At 38.6% G+C, this 6,847-nt stretch overlaps 1 pseudogene; it reads left to right on the top strand.

Annotated features, from left to right (window-relative positions):
- The first annotated feature begins 4,204 nt into the window (after nt 1–4,204).
- On the top strand, nt 4,205–4,516 carry LOC118890974 (annotated as a pseudogene).
- The last annotated feature ends 2,331 nt before the right edge of the window (nt 4,517–6,847 follow it).

Here is a 6,847-nt window from a genome sequence, read left to right as displayed (position 1 = left end):
CATGGTGAACCTGTTGTACACCTTGGAGAAACAGGACTTCTAAACCCTCAGAACCCAGGGCACACTTGACAAGAATATGTATTTGCTGTTGATGATGGTAGGTGTTTGATATCTATATTCGTTTACTTTGTCCTGAAAGCAAACATGAGGTTTCTGGATCAGGGAAGATTATTAATATAACAGTAAGCACATCTGTTCCCCATACCTCATTTTCCCCCTTCCAGCTGATGCAATGAGAGCCATATGGTTGGGCCTGCAAGTGCACAAAGGAGGTTTCTTGCCCCAAAGGAGAAAAACCCCAAAATTATAATTCTGGGAGCAAATAGGGATTACACACTGCCCAGCTGCCTCCCTCTCCTCCAGAGAGAGAGAAATAAACTTTATCTTCCTGGGATAAACAAATCTTCTCTGGGAAGTGAAGAGGAAGTTTCCCAATTTTTAACCCTTTGGAATGTAAATGGATGACTGACATCAGATTTTATCTGCCTTTGTAATGTAAATACACACCTCTGGGAGAGAAATTTCTCAATCTCTCCAGAGGTCTCTATTCAGTCTTCTAAATTCTAGATTTGTTCTTTAACTGAGTTCCAGGTACAGAAAAACTGGGAAAGGATAAACACAAAATTTAGAGCAGAGCTCGCCTTTGGAGAGAGGAGATGAATAAGAATATGAGGGGACGCACAGGGGCTTCAAAATATTCCTCACATCCTGTTCCTTAACCTGGACACATGAGTTTCATCTTGTTTTATATAGCTTCTATATAGTTTATATTATTGTGCATGTATAAAATATTGTGAAATATGTGGTTAATTCAAAATTTTTAAAGAATATCAGGACTACTTTTCCATGCCTCATGTTGCTTTTTATTTACATTACCAGCAGAAATTCCGGCTCACTCACAGTTTGTGCCACACTGCTTTATATATCTCCTAACTTGACACAAATCTACCACAGCTCTTCAGCATCCCAGTGTTTTCTAGATTCCTCTGAAATCCAGGATTAAATATCCCCATACTATCATCATCATCACTTTCTTTACCTTGATACCTTAACTCAGGAGTCTGCAAACTATAGCCTCCAGGTCAAATTCAGCCTGATGCCTATTTTTTGTAAATAAAGTTTTATTGAATCACTCATTTAATTACATAAGGTCTATGGCTGCTTTCCCACTATAAGAGCAGAGTTGAGTAGTTGTGGCAGAGACCAGGTGCCCTACAAAGCCTAAAATATTTGCTAGGTGGACCTGTACAGAAAGTTTGCCAACTCCTGTCTCATCTAAATCCTGGCCCTTTCCTGAGGTCACAGCCTCCACCTAGCCCTCTCAAGACAAGGCTACTTTTTTTTGGCTGTGTTGGGTCTTCGTTTCTACGCGAGGGCTTTCTCTAGTTGCGGCGAGCGGGGGCCACTCTTCATCGCGGTGCGTGGGCCTCTCACTGTCGCGGCCTCTCTTGTTGCGGAGCACAAGCTCCAGACGCGCAGGCTCAGTAATTGTGGCTCACGGGCCTAGTTGCTCCGCGGCATGTGGGATCTTCCCAGACCAGGGCTTGAACCCGTGTCCCCTGCATTGGCAGGCAGATTCTCAACCACTGTGCCACCAGGGAAGCCCCAGGCTACTTTTTTATTTCCCCTTCATATGTATCTCACAACTGGAAGATAACACAAGGGTGTTATTGATACTTCTAAACCATGCTTCCTTCTCTTGACTTTTAAAAACAAAATATTTGATACTCATGCCATTGCCCGATATACTTACTTAGACAGCCATAACCTTTAAAGACCTCTCACAGACGAATCTAGCCCCCAGATTACTGCCAGTCAACCCTATTGTGATTGTACATTTGACCATGCTATTATCAACAACCGCACTAACTCACCTTATATCCACATCCCTCTCTTTGGCCAGGCTAGCCCATCCTTCCATCTAATTTATTCTACAGCCCACACTCTAATAATATTTCAGCTTTAACTACAGAACCAGTCCACTGTTTCATTCTTCATTACCCACCCCCACTGCCTTTGAAGTCTAGTTTCCCTCCCTAGGTAACCTAATGCAGTGTTTCTCAAACTTTAGTGTGTATATGAATCCCCTGAGGATCTAACTAAAAACGCAGATTATGATTTAGTAGACCTGCGTTGGGACTTGAACTCTTCATTTCCAACCAGCACCCAGGACGGCTGCTGTTGCTGGTCCTGAGATCACAGGAGCAAGGGCCTAAATGTCATGTTCCATTAATTTAAAAGAAGTTACAGGGAAGGTTAATCAATGGGAGATGTTGAGTATAGTGAGTTATGTCTGAGTTTGCAAATGTATAACTCTTATTAGGCTATTTGTGTTTGCCTATTTAGAGCCCATTGAAGTTAGTTTCCTGCTTTCCTCTAGAAACTGAGAGATAAGGACTTTACCTTCCTTGATGATTACATTTCAAAGGGACGGCCCTCAGGTCCTTGAGGAAGTCATTCATGGGTTATAAAACTGGCAAAAGGCTTTTAAAAAGATTTATATCCTAAGGGGAATTTACAAGTGTTCTAAAGTAAATGCTCTAGGAAAAGGGAGATCAGGAGCTTAAGAGTCAGAAGGCTGTCTAACGTTTAGTCAACCTGAGGGAAATTTTAAGGCCATCTTGGTCAACTGCCTCCCATTTATCCTCCTTTCTAACTTTGATTCTCCCCTGAATCAGTCAACCAAACTCCTCTCTCTCTCTCTCTCAGTCTCTCTCTCTCTCTCTCACACACACACACACACACACACACACATATATTAATATTTAACAGTCTAGTAGTAAGTCATTTCCCCAACAGTCCTACTCCTGAAGCAGGAGGGAACAGGGTAGGGCAAAACCTTTAAAGAATGACATAGCCATAGGACATGACAAAAACTGGTATTAGGTCCAAGATGGCAGAAGATTTGACTTCCCGTAGACCTTGAACTTCATTATACTCTCATTGTAATACATTAGCATGCTAAATGACACACCCACCAGTGCCATGACAGTTCCAAGGCCAACCATAAAAGACCAAAAAGTGGGCGGTGGCCCAATTCCTGGAAATCCCCACCTCTTCCCCGAAATAGTTGGAATAATCTTCCCACTCATTAGCCTATGAAATTACCCAGCCCATAAAAACTAACCACGCCATATTTCAGGGCCTCTTGCCTTCTGAGATGGCCCACACTCTGTCTGTGGACTGTGTTTCTCCCAAGGCTGTTCTTGCCTTTTGAGATGGACTGCATTCTTGTCTATGGAATGTGTATCTTTCTAAATAAATCTACTTACCTATCATTTTGTCTCTCAGTGAATTCTTTCTGTGATGAGACATAAAGAACCTGAGCTTAAGTCCTGAGACAAGGTGTGTGATCTCAACTAACAGTGGTTCAAGTCCCAATCTGGGTTTAGGCTGGGTTCGAGTACTGGCACGTGGGTTCAAGTCCAATCTGAGTTGCACGGTTTCACTCCCATGAAAGCCTATTTCTGTTCCAATGTTCTCTGTGTCAGGAAATGCTACCACTGTACACACTAAATGCTCAGCCAAAAACCTAGGAGTAATCATTATTTCCTCTCTAAACCTTGACATCAAATTCATCAGCAAGTCCTACGTAGTTCTATCTCAAATATATATTCTTTATCCATCCACTCATTATTTCTATTGCTCCAATAGATATATAAGTAACACAAAGATCCATTAACTCTCATTTGTCTATTGCAATATCCTGCTAAGTAGCTTTTCTAACATTGTTCAAAGTCTTTCATACTCAAGTGATCATTTCAGTTAGGGGGGTATTTTGAGCTGGGATATTTGCATATAGGATTATTTATACCTTAGCCTTTATGAAACACTTATAAGGAATAATACAGAAAATACTGCTGTTATTTTTGGTGAAGAAAACCAATTTTGTATAGTTTATTTCCACCTAAATAAAACATGAATTTTGTTTAAAAAAAAAAAAAGCTAACCTTTCCAGAAGTCTACTTCAATAACGCTCAGCTTTCCAAACACTGTTTAAAGTTTCACCAATATTTAATTCCATATTATAAGCTGTGATTTTCACTATAAGGCAGCTTTAAGTGTGTTTGTATTTATTATTCCTGTAAACAGAAGATAAGCGTAATTTATGTATTTGTACAGAGCTAAAAAATCCATATGTTGGCTCAGAATTAAAAGTTTTCAAGCCGGTCACTCAGGGTGATGGGCTTTCCGTACTAGAACCATGGCCCAGTTTGTCCGTAACCTCATGGAGAAGGCCCTGGTGCTGGTCAACGCTGCCATGACTTACTCGAAGCCTTGACTGGCCACATTTTGGCACTATGCTAAGGTTGAGCTGGTTCCTCCAACCCCTGCTGAGATCCCTACAGCTATTCAGAGCTTGAAAAACATTATCAATAGTGCTCAAACTGGTAGCTTCAAACAGCTCACAGTTAAGGAAGCTCTACTGAATGGTTTGGTGGCCACTGAGGTGTGGATGTGGTTTAATGTTGGCGAGATCATAGGCAAGCGTGTCATCCTTGGCTATGATGTCTGAAGACCAATCTTTGCTTTATTATTTGGGTGTTCTTGGACCATGTGTGAGCAGACTGCTATTTGAATAAAATAAGACAGTGTCAAAAAAAAAAAAAGTTTTCAGTGTTTAACCAAAATTTATTTCAACTTTGTCCATGAATGTTGGTATAATAATTAGACACTAAAACCTAGATTTCATTTTGTAAAAGTATTACTAACCCAAAGTAGCAGTATATGATTACCAGTCAGAAGTTATTAGATTAGGCCTTTATTCTTAAAAAGTAAGAAACATCAATAAATGGAAAATCTATTATCAGTTTTTGACATAGATTTTTTGATGTCTTTTTCAAAGACAAATATTTTCCAAAAATCAAGGCTATTTCAAATTAACAATTTCAAACCCTTCCCATCATTTTTACCAGAATTCCTAAGTCATGTTGTATGACTTTATTACCAATCATTCATAAGCACACTTAAGAATTTTTCTATAAAGTATGATGAAATTGTCCTTAAATCTATAATTTCTAAATTGACTATGAATTATGAATCTGAAGGAAAAGTAATGCCTAAGAAATAATCATTATTGATAAATAGCCTATAAGAAAGAACTGTGATAATTATGAATGTTTCAACAGCAAACAAAAGAAGTTGAACTTAATTTGGCTTCAGAAAAGAAAATTTTATTATAAGCATATGTATTTCACAGAATATAAGGACAAAAATGCAGCTGTGTCTCATAAACAAATCGAAATGTGCGGGTTGACTGTCCTCAATCTCTCTTTGTTTTCACATTCTTTCCTTCTGTAACTTCCTTCAGTTTTTTTTCTCATGCTGCAGACCAGTTCCTCTGCTTTTTAGGCAAATCCCTCTACTCTTCAGAAAACAACAGAGTTTAAGATATCTGTCTCTATCCCAATTCCAAAATTCTTAGAGGATAGATCTCTTTTCTTACCTTTTATCAGAAACCTATCTCTGGCTACTAACTTTTGCTAAATAGGCTATAGTTTTTTCAGAGTAATTACGAGGATGGATGGAAGGTAGTTCCAGAAAACTAATATGACTGGTCAGATAGAGTAATATGTATGTAGATTTAAAGACTCAATAGTATAAAGATGTCAAGCTACCCAAGGTGATTTATTAATTCAATGCAGTTATCATAAAAATTCTATGTTTGATGAAATATAAGCAGATTCTAAAATGTATTTAATTTCTCAAAGGACTAAAAATAAATAAGTTACTGCTGAGGAAGAAGGTGGAGGGAGGACTGGTTTTCTAAATATCAAGGTTTCCTATAAAGCAAAGTAATTAAGACAGTGAGATTGTACGGCAGCATAGAAGTCAGACCAATTAAATAGAATAGAGGGACTTCCCTGGTGGCGCAGTGGTTAAGAATCTGCCTGCCAACGCAGGGAACACGGGTTCAAGCCCTGGTCTGGGAAGATCCCACATGCCGCGGAACAACTAACCCCATGCGCCACAACTACTGAGTCTGCACTCTAGAGCCCGTGAGTCACAACTACTGAACCTGTGGGCCACAACTACTGAAGCCCATGCGCCTAGAGCCTGTGCTCCGCAACAAGAGAAGTCACCACAATGAGAAGCCTGCGCACCACAACAAAGAGTAGCCCCCGCTCACCGCAACTAGAGAAAGCCCATGCACAGAAACAAAGACCCAACGCAGCCAAAAATAAATAAATAAATTTATAATAAATAAATAGAATAGAATAGAGGTCCCGGAAACAGACATAATATCCACAATGCAGATATATGCCAGAGGTGACACTAAAGGACAGTGGGAAGCATGGTCTTTTGAATCAGTTGTGTTAGGAAAATAGTGTGTCAACTGTGGAAAAAAATTCAGTATGCCAAAAAAAACCCAACAAAACAAAAAAACAGTCATCACCATATAATATATTGTTCCAAAGAGATCTTAATTTTTTAGATTTTTAAGTCATGGATAATTTCAGAACTAAGAATAAAGAGATATTTAGAGGCTATTTTATTAGAAATTTTAATGAGAATTTAAACATGGCTAGTCCAAATTTTATTCCATATTTTCCTATTTTTGAAGATATATACCTAAAATGGACAATACCTTCTGAATAAAACCAACTTTTCATTATTGCAATGTATGAATGATGAACATATCCAGCTTATAAATATTGGTTCCAGATTGCAAATACATCTCTAATAGTTTCAAATTCATCATTACTCCTTGTTCTTCTTTTAGCACTTATATAATCAATACACAATGAAAAAGTTTTTTGAAACTTTGACAGCTCACAGTGTTTTTCTTCTGCTCCAAAATTAGAAAGTAGTCTCAGTTTTAGGTTTATAAATACGAACTAGATTG

This window comes from Balaenoptera musculus, chromosome 2, assembly GCF_009873245.2.
Source record: "Balaenoptera musculus isolate JJ_BM4_2016_0621 chromosome 2, mBalMus1.pri.v3, whole genome shotgun sequence".
NCBI lineage: Eukaryota > Metazoa > Chordata > Mammalia > Artiodactyla > Balaenopteridae > Balaenoptera > Balaenoptera musculus.
The sequence above is the reverse complement of the archived record's forward strand: the minus strand, read 5'-3'. Positions and strand labels throughout refer to the sequence as shown.